We start from the raw sequence: 15,130 nt of genomic DNA, 5'->3' as shown, positions 1-15,130 counted from the left end.
TTAGCACAACAACCCCATGTCAGGCAAACACCTGGTCATGATTGAAAGTCCTGGTTCCACGGAATTATTTTTGTTTAATAAATTGTTATTTTTGTATTTTGGTTTTGTGCTCCATTAGCAGAGTGCCCGTGCTTCACAAAGGTATTCGCAAAAGGAAAACAAATTAAGAAAAAGTATATGGAGTTTGAATAAAGCAAAGCGTGTTGATGCAGAAAAACGATAAAGTGAAATCCAAAATATAACTATTGATGAAGAAATAACAAAGAGAAGATTGTAATGGGGGAAAAAAATCACAGAAAATACTATGGTCTTTGGTTCTCTACTTATGGACCCCTTAAGGACCCACATTGTTGGTTCTCCCCAAGGTGCTAGGATAACCAGGTTCACCCTGGAAAAGGTGACATAGAACTGACCATGTGAGAAGCAGTCCTCCCTCAAGTGAATCTCTGCCACCTTCAATGATTGCCCCTGGGACTTGTTGATGGTCATAGCAAAGCAGACCTTGAGAGGAAACTGCAGCTTCTCGAACTCGACAGGGTACTCTGATAGTATGAGTTGTATACGTGGTATGAACACTGACTCCCTCCCCCCCACCTCTTGAGTCAGTGCCCCTCCCTAATTCTCCTCTCACTGGAACACAGGGATAAGCAGAACAATGCCTCCTGTTAGGGAAGCTAGACTGCGCCCAGGGTGACCAGATGTCCTCTTTTTCCATAAGAACATAAGAACAGCCCCACTGGATCAGGCCATAGGCCCATCTAGTCCAGCTTCCTGTATCTCACAGCGGCCCACCAAATGCCCCAGGGAGCACACCAGATAACAAGAGACCTCATCCTGGTGCCCTCCCTTGCATCTGGCATTCTGACATAACCCATTTCTAAAATCAGGAGGTTGCGCATACACATCATGGCTTGTACCCCGTAATGGATTTTTCAGGACATGTCCTCTTTTTTAGCCCCATGTCCTAGTAAAGAACTTAAATGTCCTCCTTTTTCTTGTGAGCAGGCCTCTACAAGTAATGCATAGCCTTCTTGTAATTAATAAATTATATGTAATAAATTATATGTAATAGAGTTTTAAATTTAATTAGTAATATGGTGTTTAAATTAACCAACACGAAATCAAGATATGAGTGTTTTTAGCTTTTATTTTGTCATGTCTTACATTGTTGTTGATGTACATTTTGTGGTGCCTGAGAGAGAGAGAGAGAGAGAGAGAGAGAGAGAGAGAGAGATCATGGGTTGATTTTCCTACTCTTATTTTTCCCATTCCTGGCAGTAGTAATTTTTAAAATAGTATTCATCTAATAAATGAGAGCCAGAGACACCCCACTGAGAGTGCATTAATTGCCCTATATTTAGATTATGGCCATCGTGGACAGAGAAAGGGAAAGGATCGCAGCAGAGTAACCACATGAGGTCACCATTATTTCACCGTAGGCCAGCTGGATGTGCCAATTAGGCTGGCATTACAAAGAAGACTAAAAGAAAGGGGTTTGATTTGCCTCAGAAAAGCAAAATCAACCCACTTGAACTCTGTCATTTGAGAAGCATCAATATAGCAACAGGATCTATCCACATAGTTTCTATCTTTAGCATTTGGACTCCACAAGATACATTTTTTGGTGCCAATTTCTGGGATTGGCATCCACCTCCTGAATCTCAAAGCTATCTGAAGAAACAGCTGCCCTAGTGGCATTTCTGAAAGGTCAGTCTTTTAACAAAACTTTAACTCCACTCGCACCAAGATCATCTCATCCTATGACTCTCGCCTGGCGTTGAGCGTATGTCGGAAACACCCTGAGCGGTAATCTATCCATTTTCAGATTAGGAAGCTGCTAGAAATAGAGCTGAGAGACATGGGTGTCCCTTATGCCTGGCATTAGTCACAGACCAATGGCTGCCCCACTCAAGACTAAAATGGACAAATGATTCATCATGGGTTGTACAGTGAAAAATGGTTGGCAATCTTCAGTCTTGAAAGACTATGGTATAAGCCTACAGCACCCAGTATTCCCAAGTGGTCTCCCATCCAAGTACTAGCCAGGCCTGACCCTGCTTAGCTTCCAAGATCAGATGAGATCAGGCATGTGCAGGGTAACAGTTGCTGCTTGTACAGTGAAACAGCACTGCAAAGGATGCTTTGCAGGAGTTTAATGATACATACATACATCGTCAGCTCCCTGCTTTGTTTATCGTAGCATCAGCTCTTCTTGACCCTTGACCCAACCCCGTCTGTTTTGATATCTTAAGCACATAAAGTGCTGAGCTCTATATCCGTCTATCTATGGGTGTTTGTCGCAGTGACAACTCTGGAGAGGAAAGGAGGTTATAGCCTCCAAGCTGTGCTGATGGCTGGATGAACAATAGCTTCCCACTGCTGTGTGCCATTTAACAGCTGTATCATAGGCAGAAATTCATCATGTGCCACTTTTTCCACCACTGTATCCATTCGTAAGCCATAAAGCTCACTTGGAAATCAACCTTTTAATAAATCTTACAGGTAGGATCTTTGTCCTCAGAAAAAATGGCCTCTTATTATGATTGGTTGGAGGAGGTGCGTTTGTTTAATCAACAACTGCAAAGCAGAGGTGGTCCAAGCTAGGTTTGCATTATGGTTATACATAGTCCAATCATGTTCCTCTCCTCTACCTTCTGTGTCCCGGAAACCTGGGCTGGGGACGAGGGTTGGGATATGGCCTGTGCCATCACAGCCAGCCTCACACCGTTCCCAGGCCTGATCCTCCCCCCACCCTGAAATGCCTTTCCCTGCCTCCATTCCTCCCTCCCTCCACCCTCTCTCACTGTCTGTGCCAGCCTGCCAGTGTCGCTCCAGCTCCGCTAGGCCAGTGCATGTCTGGGTCAACTTTACGGCACATTTGCGACACTCGGGAGCTGGCTCAAGAGACTTGTGCTGGTGAAGGGCAGTGTTAGGATTGCGCTGCCCATTGGACTAGTTCAATAGTACTTGTAGATGCGTACAGGTGTTTCTGTGCGCAATTTGTGCTCTATAGAAGCCAAGCTTCACCCCGATCCTCTGCATTGTCAGAGAAAGTTCTGCACATCCTTCTCCACACAGAGCTACTTGTGGACATCCAATTCCTGTGGCACCTACGATTGTAGCCAAAGGCTATCAACTGAAAGCCTATTTATACAGCTAACAGTATAAAGAGATAAACCCCTTTCTAGACTGTACCACTTCAGACTGCTCGCTAATTATAAGCTATTCGTAAGGAGTCTATTCCTCTAGGAGATTTAGCAGAAACAATCAGCTACTCGAGAGCTATTAAATGCCTTCCGTTCATAAAACTTTATTGCAACGGCATCCTGTAGATGGCATTTTTAAAATTACTACTCAGCAAGAAGATGGATTGCTTACACAGTTTGGTTGAGAGATCAAACTCCCTTTAGCCCTATTCACACCACACACACGTATTGGTAGGGTCACTTGCTTCTCCATGGTCATATCCCATGCAGCTCTACTATGTAATTAGATACTGTCTTTATATAGGAGACGTCCATCATGAGGTTTCCCTAGCCAATCAGAACCCAGGCAGGAAGGGTACCAATATAGACCCATGCAATTAAGCTATTCGTGTAGTTGCGAAATTGACACACACGTTGTATGGCCACATCAATGCTTGTGGTCCCAATTCTATACTGCCTCTGTACCACTGGACTGTGCATTCCGGTGATGCAGCCTGCTTTATGCCTGTCACAAAGCACGGGACCACAGTCTATCTGCCGCCACCAAAGATAAGTGGCAACAGCTGAGTGACTACCATGGAGGCCCTGGTGCCAATAAGTTGGTGCATGGGACAGGCAGTGGGTGGGAGTTGACAGAATAGTGTGGGGAGAGGGAAGAACAGGTTGGGATGGGAGTATGTTGAGGGTGGGAAAAGGCAGTTAGCAGCCGTAGCACCTCTGCCAATATCTTATCCCCCTTCCCAGCCTTGATCCACCTATCCAGGTTCACTCAGTTTTGCACCAATAAAATTGCTGGTGCAGGTCCAAGTAGACCTCTTGGGGCAGTGGCGTACCCCGTTAAGACAGCAGCTACTCTTCGATGGAGGGGGGGGGGTATACAGGTGGTTCTAAACTGAGAGCAGTTCTTATTACGTAGTACTTAAATGGCAATTAGGTGGTGGTAATCTAAGACAATAAAAACACTTTTTGGATGTTCAAAAGATTCCACAGACAAGCATTGGCACATGCTGGCCAATAAAACTAAAACATGGGCCAGTATGAGGAATGCCTAAACATCCAAGTGCTTGACCAGAAACAGAGACAAGCTGGGGGGGGGGGGGTTCAAACTAACAGCCACAAAAAACCTAAGAAGTCCATCTGATCACCTGCAGTAGGTCCATTCCACCGAGGCCTCAGTAGGGGCACCTTTGCTCCTTCCCCATTGCACAAGGCAAGGCAGGACAATGAAGTCATATCATTGATTGGTGGGGTGATGGAGGAAGCAAGGCAGCCTTTCAGGCTGCAATGTAGTTAGCTGTTCAGTTTGAGAAGCAGCCCCACCCAAGGACCCAGGATTGCTGGTAACCATTCCGGTCAGTATCATTTCCTCCACAATGCAAACTGATTGAGCTCATGGCTGTGGTATGATTTGAACTGAATATTTCCTAGCTCATGTTCTTAGCCTCTACCCTGTGAGGCATGAATATGGATGAATGGGCTACGTGTGTTGAGTCTATATCTCCTACACAATATTCTGCTATTTAGTGGCAACAAACTCCATTTCCAAAGCAGATGGCTGAATCCTTGTATTGTTTCCTTCCGCACTGACTGAAATCAAAGGTCTCCATACAAATATTAGCACATGGAAAACAGTGTGTTGATTTAGACTTCTCCCTAGAGGGTTTTGTCTCCCTTGCCTTCTGTGAAGCAAAACATCACTCTGTTCCATGATATTCTGTGCTGTTTGAATGGTTGTCACCAGTCTAGATCATTGACATTTTGGATTACAAAGATCATCACAACTCCCCATACGAATAAACTAAATAAATCACGCTTGCTTGCCATGCTGGTTCAGTAAGGGAAATAACGTTATATTTGTCTGCTTGTTGGGAGTAAAAATGATGGATCGGTTTTGGTTACTCGGCTGATGGCAGGCAACAGAGCTTTGCAAGGGCCTGGCTGGAAGCAGGAGGAAAGAGGAGGAGGGTCAGAAAACAACTTGATGCAGGTTTTCTGTCCTGTTTCAATCTCAGTATGCCTTACATGCCTTACAGCACATTTGCAAGAGTGTGCACCAGCAGTGAGCCAGCGTGCACAGGTTAGGATTGGGCCCAATGTCTATTATTATTAACTTTATTTATCTATCTATAGACATTATCTATAATTTCTACAATGATCTAGCCCAGCCATTCTCAAACTGTGGATCCAGGACCTGCCAGTGAATCGTGATCCTATTTTCAGTGGCTCGCAAAACTGACAGGGCAGATTAGGCTGTGTGCATCAAGGGTAAAAAAAGGGTGGTTCGGGGGGGGGGAGTGGACACTGCTGTCCAATTACCATTACAGCTGCACCCCTTGGTATTTATGAATCAGGCAACAGCCTATAGGACAGTGGTTCCCAACCATCACGAGCTCATGGACCACTGAGGCAAAAATTGGAATTGTCATGGACCACATGCAACCCATCACTCCCCCCCCCGGCACTGAAAAATAACAATTAACGGTAATAGAGAAGATTTATTAGAGATTTGTTGCATAGTTATTAATTTATTAGTGAGTTGCTGCTTTCGTTTCCAGCTGTGGAGGTCTATTCTCCAACCTATCTGGGGGTCTCTGGGGAAGTGCTTGCTTGGCAAGAAGCTGGAAGCTATCAGTGGTGTTCTTTTTTTCTGAGACCTTGCGGACCACTTCTCAGAGTCTTGCGGACCACTTGTGGTCCATAGACCATGGGCTGGAAACCAGTGCTCTAGGGACTCTTAAAGTTTGAGAACCACTGATCTAGCCTACCACTCTCCTCTCCTCCATACTTCCACATCATTCCCCTCTTTATTTTCAAACTCAGGGAGCAGAAGGAAGAGAAAAAACAGCAGAGGTGGTGACTGGCACACCACCAAAAAAGGGAACATGGTATTTGGCCTGCCACCTAAGGTGCTAGATGGTCTTCAGTTGGCCCAAGAACATGCCAAATGACAGGTACATTGACAGACAATCATTCTGTCTAAATGCCATCAAACAAATCAACATTTTCCTGGGGACATCAGTGCAAATGTCCTACAACTAGTGGGTATGAAGGTGGCAAAGAGTTCCTGAGAAGAAAAGTCCTTTATTTTTGAATAGACATTTCTTAGTCCTGATTTTGTGTGTGACTAATTTGCTTAAACGTTCCACAAGGGAGCTTTTATCTCTTTTGGGTAGTCAACCATACAGCTTAGCATTAGAAATTTCCCCCTTTTTTTCCTCATAAGCTGGCTTTAATGAGACGAGCTGCTCCCAATATACTGACATACATCAAAATGAAGCACCTTTCTCCCTCAGATGTCTTAAGCAGAGACATTATTATGCCCTCTGGATTTTCTGAGTTATTGTAACCCCAACAGAAGAACAAAAAACACTCTCCTCCCTTTTCTTTAGTCGAATGGCTGGCTGGGCTGTGCCGCGAACACTGAAATCTACTCTCGCCAAGCCTGAGAATGGCAATCAGACAGAAAATGAAACTTTTCCCAAATAATTAACATTTCTTCAAGGGCAGGAAAGATTTTGAGATGAGAGCTCTGGAGAGTCATAAAATGTAAAAACAGAAAGAAATTAGAATTGAGAAAGTTTGCATCTGACAGCTGAGAACAGAACAGTTTTGCCAGAGACTGGGACCTAAAGGCTTTATAGAGACACTGCTTTTTCCTTTGGTTGAATTTGATCTCCTGGTGTCTGCAGACTCAGTATTCCCACTGATATTGATAGGCCTACCATCTGCCTTCGGAACAATGCTGGTTTACCAGGATGTGTTGATGTGCCTCTTTCTGCCTCCAGCACTGACCCAGAACTGATGTGTTGTTTCCAACCAAAGACTGGATCACTGAACTCAGTAACACTCTTCCATTCAGTTTTCCATCAAGAGCAATGGGATCTGCTTGAGATATTACTTTTGATCAGGTACCTCATAAAAAGGTTTATTTTTTTTTAAATTAGTTTATCCTTCCTTTAACTTTTTATCAATTAAATTGATTCATTTTTCCTTTACTTTGCTAGGTCCACCATATCTGACAATCCATCCTTAGCGACAGCATGGAATACTCCTCAAGAGGGCTCACAGGGGGGTTCAAGATGCAGTGGCAGGCACTGCTGCCGTCTCCACCCCCTTGAGGGCCCAATTCTTCCCTCCCTGTGCCCAGTTCTGCCCTCCACCTATCCCCAGCCCGAAAAGCTGCACCGTCATCCGGCATTCTTGCTTACCTTCATGTTGCTGAGGCTCGGTGCGAACTGGCTCTGGCCCAGTGTCGGCGCTACTCCTTGCCGGGCACCACAAACATGCTTTACAGCACGTTTGCGACACTTGGATCCGGGACTGGGCCTCCACACCGGCTTCAGGACTGGGCTGCCCAGCAAGCCTCAACTATCAGCAACATTGCAATGATCATTCAAGTCTACGTTAGAAGATGGTTTTAAGGATGACAGAGATCATGTACGTGAACTACATTGAACCTCTCCCAAGTGCTATGTGAATGGTAAACACTAATATTACCAACACTATTTAAAGTTACAGGCTATTGTGGGGACATTGACAGCAAAACTGTCATCCATCACCACCGCTTTCCTGCTACTCTATCAACAGCCTGAGTCCATTGAGTTTGCAGATTGATAACTACTCCAGCAAGGCATGTCGCTGACAAGGGGGGAAAAAAAGAAGACTAGGAGGAATAGAACAGAGTGACAAGAGTTATTACCATTTAAAATGCTGGGAGCACCCGCTTACCCAGGCAGTAAGAAATATAGCAAATGAAAATGGTAATCCGGGAAAAGAAAAGCAGTTTGTAGACAGGAGCCAAGTGAAGGTCAGAGTGTCAAGAAGCTCTTTCCCACACCATGTAATAAGATTATTTATATGTGTAAAATCCACATTCCCTGAAAGGCTGCTCTCACCTCTGCTATTTATACAGCGTGCTGCCAATTCCACAACAGGGGATTGCTTGGTAATGCAATAAACATGGGCTGTTGGAGGCCTGTAATGGGTGTGGAATCCTGTAAGCAGTTGAAGCTGGGGGCTATCAGACTAATGTCAACAGGACTGGGGGGGGTTGATATGTGGATTACAGTTGCCATGGGGATTAATGGGCTTCCATAGCTTCCTCTGTTGCTGCTAGTCAATGCGGAGGAATTCCCTCTTTCCCTGGCTGAGGGTGTAGGAGGGAGCTGACCGTTGTGCCCAGGCCACTCCCCAAAGTCTCCTGCCAATCCAGAGAAGCCCCTTGAGACTCTGTCATCATTGCCACACTACTGCGGCCACCTCCAGCTCTGCCAGTGCCCTCACAAGGCTCTGCCACATGGCCTGCAGTTGGGTGCTCTGTCATGTCACCTGCTAGTGCCAGGGCATGTCCCTCCTCAATGGTGGCTGGGAGCAGTGTGGCTGCAGAAGCCCTCCAGGACCCCCAGGAGAGTCCACTCTCAGACGCTCTCTTCTGACACTGTGATGTGAGCCACTGCCTCCCAGCTGAGGAAGATCAAAATGGCATGAACCAGGAGGAGGAAAGAAGCAGATGGCCATGCCTGTAAAGTTTAGAGACAACCACAAAAGAAATGAACTTAAAAACAGTTCTGATCTTTTTTCCGGGGGGGGGGGGGGGATTTTCCATTTTGTCCCGTTTTTAAATTGTCAGTTCTTTGGCTCAGTCAAATGAATCAAAATTCACTAAATTGTTGTGGCAATTCAGACCATGATTAGCCTATGCAAAATGCCTCAAATTATACGCAAATTTCAGTGGAGATGAAGTAGAAGGGGAAACCCTCCTCAATGCAGGATGCAGGCTAAAATTTCAAACCTTCCCTGACTCATCTCAAATAAAGACTTTCAGAAATTTGTTCAGATGGCGTCATGCGGCCAAAATTAAGCACTTCCACTAATGTCAATGGAAGAATTAAAGATGTTTATATCTTTCAGTTGAAATATTTGGGACTTACAAGACCTGAATATCCAATGAATTTGGATTACCCGATGCTATTGGTATGGAAACCTCAACTATCAACATGTACTAGAAATGGCAGTCTGTGTCAAAAAAGGTAGCCGGGGCGTTTCAAAGATTTGGGGATGAACAGGGGTGAAGAGTTTGCCCCAATTACCACTGGCAGTATTCATGCTTCCCATTGTTAATGTGTCCTGCAATCCTGCTGACTACACCAATTTGTCCCGTCCAAAGCACAGTCCAGTCTTCCCAGCCCAATCTTCTGCAGAAGAGTCCCTCCTCTGTATCCTCTCCAGCAGAGTGTCTCTTTCAGCAGGGTCCTGGCAGTCCTCTCCTCTGTGTGTCCTCCAGCAGAGTCCTGGCAGTCCCCTTCTCCCTGTGTGTCCGTCCCATAGGTCTGGAGTGTCCCGTAGGTCTGGGTGGGGGTGTAGGTCTGGGTCAGGTAGCTTTTGGCTCCTTCTGAAGCTGCCTTTTATCCTTAGATGGCCCATTATCCAAAATGCAGCTCAGCTGTGAGTCCAAATTAGGCTCAGGTGAGCCATCTCTTCGGTCCATGTCCATTCAAAGTCCCATCAAGGTCAAATGAAGCTCAGGTGTCCATCAGAGTCTCCATTGGCCTTGATTGATTACAGCTGCGGAGCCAGCCCTGCCCTTCCCAGAGCTGTCAACCAGCTGTCAAAACATGGGAATCGCTGTCAACACCACATCAACCACCTGGTGATCTTCTGATCTTCCATTACACAATGTGAGTCTTTTTAAAATTTTCTTACTCAGAATGGGTCAGACTGAAGGCAGAAAACGTTGCTTCCTGACCTCAATCAGATTTGGCTTCATAATAATTTCCATGGCATCCTCATGAAACCAAACAGCGTTAGGGCAAGAGCTGAGAGCAATGCAGGAGGAAATGCTCCATGCCCTCATTGTGGTATCTGCTGGTATGAATCACTGAAGAAAATAGTGGCTAGCACAAATTGGGACCATGAACATCACCACCAAGACTATATGAATAGCAAAACATGCAAATGAGGATATAATTCCATGAAACCTTCCAACCACAAGCCCCCCCTCCCCATTTTGGATTTTTAAGAAGCTCTCCAAAGAACTTTTAGCAACCTTTATGGAAATGAAGCCACCTAGATCAAAATGTCTCCTTGCTTCATTTTTTCCCCTTCCTCCATCAAATGGAATGGCAGCAACTGTTACCCTGCAGATGCCTGCTCTTGTCTGATCTCGGAAGCTAAGCAGGGTCAGGCGTGGTTAGTACTTGGATGGGAGACTGCCTGGGAATACCGGGTGCTGTAGGCTTATACCATAGTCTTTCGAGACTGAAGGTAGCCAACCATTTTATCAAATGGATTTGCTGCTATTTTTAAAATCATGCATAGAGTAAAACAAACAAGCTATTTTTCTTTTGCTTAGTGTTGGTAATTGTTGAAGCTTCCAGCTTCGATTTATCTGTCTCATCCTCTACCAAATGAAAATTGGAAAGATATATAAGTATCATGACTGCTCATAAATAGTTTCTCTTCCTGTACTTTCCCAAAAAGCCACACATAGGCCCTAAGGCAAGGTGGTCTAGACTACATGTGGCCCACGAGGCTTCTTTTGGCAGCCCCTGAGAAGCCCCACCGCACCTGCCCACCGCAGTGCTTCAGCAGCTTTCCAGTCATCCCTGTTGCGCCATATCAGCTTCTCAGAGAAGCTAGAACGGCGAGGCAAGGAGGTTGAAAAGCCCCACCACACCACACCCACCACCTCCTCTGCTGCTACTTCTGCCGCCTCCTGCTTTGCAGCTCAGAACCTGGAAGTAATTGGCGATGACATCATCATGTTGTCACCAATTACTTTTATATTGGTGCCCTTGGGGGGAGTTGGCACCAGGGTATTGCAGCCCCCTTAGCAGTAAAAGCTGGATTGCCCTGCCCTAATAGAAGGAAGCCATATAAAAAAAACTTTGCTGTATTAACATTACTATGTGACAGTTATCTCAATGGATTTTATTTGATGCCATCCAGTTTATTTACCTGAACAAACAAACAAAATTATTGCATCAACATTTCTGTATGACAAGTCAACAGATCGATGAAAGCAGAACCCCTATTACAACGCACTTAAAAGCGTTGTAATGCGTAAAACTAAATTGATTCCATTAGAGGTCTTGTCCTGTGTATGAAATCTGTTCTCATTGATCAATCAAGAAATGTTGCGCACCGATTAATGTTCAGCTTTGTGGTGGCATTGCTCTGGCTAGTTGTTATTTTACTAGGAAGTGTTATACTAAACACACACCCACCCCAATAAAACTACAGAGAGCTCCATGTAGGCCAAATGAAGCCATGTAGGCTTCCCTGTCCAAAGTGCCAAATGGATCAGATCTAGTGATCTTAATTATCACACCTCAATGGATGGGCAAAATCATGTAGGAGAAGGTAGCCCCTCAGCCATCCTAGAGCCCTGACCCAAGTCATTTACGGCTTTAAAGATAACAATAAGGACAATATTCGGTTTTTCAGTAACAGGTTTATTATTATTAGAGCCCAATCCTATTCCCTGCTACCTCCCCTTTGAGTTCATAGCATGCAGTGCTGCCAACAAAGTGAGCACTGCATGCCATGGTGGGGCAGCTGATGTGACCAGATGGCCCAGGAAAGATAAGTAGGTCTCCTTGGACCTATACCATCTATTTAGCTGGCGCAAACCTGAGTAGAGTCGGAGAGTGTGTTGGACTGGGAAAAGGGGGATAGGATCTCAGTGTTTGTGATTACCACCAAGATCCTTCTCCAAACTGCCTTTGCCATAACTCTACCTGCTCTGGCATGGTATCTGGGAGTCGCTGTCATGCTCATGGGGCCTCCAGCCATTTGCAATGGCAGCTCCAGCAGGTATGAGAGCGGCACAGCTTTCATGTTACCGCATAGGATTGGGGCCTTAGTGAATAGAATTTCATCTGATTTTTGTTTGTTGAGATGACAGCTGCTCCTTTCCATACAATTAATTGATCCAAATACTGTATGTTGATCTCAAGACTGCCTGTACAGAACATAGCAACAAATAATGCTGAAATTTTTCCACTGAATCTTCTCTAGAGATGGGATGTCTCAAGATGAAAGAGTAGTTTCTATATTGGCAAAGTCAGCAATAGTCATTTCCTGGAAATAAAGTAATGCTAAAACTTTCCTAGAGAAGTACAACAAAAGATCTGATGGTAGCTTTGGAACCCAAGGGAAACTTTAGATAAGTAATACCCTGGAAGTGACTTCACAGAAGAAAGCTGAACTAAATTAAATTGTACAGAAAGATCATTTATTCTGGTTTTCAATTGGGCATTAGCCATACATGGCTAATCCCATTAAAACAAAGTAGTGGGAAATCATAGACGGAATGAAATGCTCCATCTGTAAGTACCGTGTGACTTTAACTGATGAGTCTTTAGCCAATTGCTCCTACAAACACAATTTAGGCAGTCTGCCATCTTCCATAAATAGCAATCTGATCTAAAGGTTGAAAATAAGGATATGGCCACTCAACTTAAGTGGTGAAATATCCATTTCAAACTTAACAATTATTGGAGCAGACTTTAAGATGACTGAGATGGGTCCAAAAATGTTTTTTTTTTTTTCCAGAGGTTTCTCCAAGGCCCCCTGACTCACAGATGTTCAAGTTAGTTACTTGACTGAAATTGAACTTACCAATGCGCTTGATCATGGCTTTGAAGCAGGCACAGCTGTGAAGGAATTGGCAAAACAAACAAGAGAAGCTGCTTGGATACAACTGCAGCAGCTTAATTACTCTGAAAATTGCTACAGCCATAGCAAGGGGGAACATAGCCATAGCAAAGGGGAAAAACAACCACCTCAATAACATTGAAAATCTGGAGATTCCCAAGGGGAGGGAGGGAAAGGATGAATGAAGTGGTGAGCATAGCAAGTCTGATTGGACATGGGGAGAGCTGAGGTATTTCGAGGTACAAGGGAGCTTTAATCCTGTATGAGAAAGAAATAAGCCCAGAATGGAGCCAACTCCAACCACAGAATGACAAAACATGCCCACTTTTTACCACTACCAAGGTAAAACAAAACGTTTTGAGAACAAAACGGCTAGTATTATAATGCCGTTGTACAAATCTATGGTAAGGCCACACCTGGAGTATTGTGTCCAGTTCTGGTTGCCGCATCTCAAAAAAGACATAGTGGAAATGGAAAAGGTGCAAAAGAGAGCGACTAAGATGATTACAGGGCTGGGGCACCTTCCTTATGAGGAAAGGCTACGGCGTTTGGGCCTCTTCAGCCTAGAAAAGAGACGCTTGAGGGGGGACATGATTGAGACATACAAAATTATGCAGGGAATGGACAGAGTGGATAGGGAGATGCTCTTTACACTCTCACATAATACCAGAACCAGGGGACATCCACTAAAATTGAGTGTTGGGCGGGTTAGGACAGACAAAAGAAAATATTTCTTTACTCAGCGTGTGGTCGGTCTGTGGAACTCCTTGCCACAGGATGTGGTGCTGGCGTCTAGCCTAGACGCCTTTAAAAGGGGATTGGACAAGTTTCTGGAGGAAAAATCCATTATGGGGTACAAGCCATGATGTGTATGCGCAACCTCCTGATTTTAGAAATGGGTTATATCAGAATGCCAGATGCAGGGGAGGGCACCAGGATGAGGTCTCTTGTTATCTGGTGTGCTCCCTGGGGCATTTGGTGGGCCGCTGTGAGATACAGGAAGCTGGACTAGATGGGCCTATGGCCTGATCCAGTGGGGCTGTTCTTATGTTCTTATGAAAGAAGGGAAGAGAGAGTTAAATCTGAGATTTCCCAAGGCTATCTACCGCCGCAATCTTCTTTCTTCCAAAAGCAAAGAAAATCTTACCATCTAAACTTTATAATTTAATTCTGATTAATGTGACTAAAAAGTAAGACCAAAGGAACATTCTTATGACTGCATCCTTCTGCATCGTAATTGTTTTGACGCCGTGGACACTGAAAAGTTGTTCTTTTGCCCGCAGGCAAGCTTTTGGATTTACACTGGCTTCCCAAGTTACCGCCACCCCGATTGCTGGGTTGGCATTTTTGCATAGGCATGATAGCACTGGCTTGGTGAGAACTCAGTGTTTCGACAAGTATGTTTCAACTTAAGTACAGACCACTGGAACCAAACTTGTTCTTAAGCAGGAGATTTGGTATGGAAATATTAGACCCCTGACACTTGAACACCTTCCATAGCAATTTTGATTTGGCTCCTAATACTCTTTAAAAAAATTGCTTAGGCTCTCATGTGATTCCAAAACTGAAGCAGGCCATTTGCTGCTTGATCGACTTCGGTTTTAACAGACTGCAAATTGTTTCTCCACCCACCTTTCACAGAAAACATAAGTGCAAGATTCAGAGCTTACCCCCCCACCACCAATGCAGCCGCATCAAAAATGTGTGTCCTGTATTCAGTGGGTATGTGTGGATCAGGAGGCTTGGGAGGGGAAAGAGGAATTATTTTCCTTTATCCACCCATAAGCCTCCCATTGACAAATGGGTCTCCTCGAACCTGCATCAGCTTTTTAGTTGACAGAAGTTCAAGAAGAAAAGGGTGGGGAACTTCCAAACAGAGGGGTGATAGGATCCAGCATGTGCCTTTGATGCCACAACCCTGCCCCCATTCCTCCTCCTCCCCCTCCTCACCCAGCATATCTGCCCCCTGCCTGCCCACTTCCTGCCATACTGCTGCCTTACCTAGTCTGGCAGGCACGGTGGGGTCTGGTAGTGGAGTTTCAATGCTGCTGCATCTTGCAACAGCATGTGCAAAATGGCCACCAAAGGAGCACTGCGCGCTCCATCACCTGCCATTTTATGGCAGCGGAAGTCACTTCTGCTGCTAGAATGAGCTCTGTGTAACAGTGCAATCCTCAATAGGATTGGGCTGTCAGTATGACTGAATTCATTCAGTTTGGAAGTCTTTAAATCTCTAAGTTTATTTCTTAGGTTTCATGCCAAATGTG

At 44.9% G+C, this 15,130-nt stretch overlaps 1 pseudogene; it reads right to left on the bottom strand.

Annotated features, from left to right (window-relative positions):
• Positions 1-1,994: 1,994 nt before the first annotated feature.
• LOC136642754 (5S ribosomal RNA) lies at positions 1,995-2,114 on the bottom strand (annotated as a pseudogene).
• Positions 2,115-15,130: the final 13,016 nt, after the last annotated feature.

This window comes from Tiliqua scincoides, chromosome 2 (genome assembly GCF_035046505.1).
Source record: "Tiliqua scincoides isolate rTilSci1 chromosome 2, rTilSci1.hap2, whole genome shotgun sequence".
In the NCBI taxonomy this organism is placed as follows: domain Eukaryota; kingdom Metazoa; phylum Chordata; class Lepidosauria; order Squamata; family Scincidae; genus Tiliqua; species Tiliqua scincoides.
This window is presented reverse-complemented; position numbering and strand designations above follow the sequence as displayed.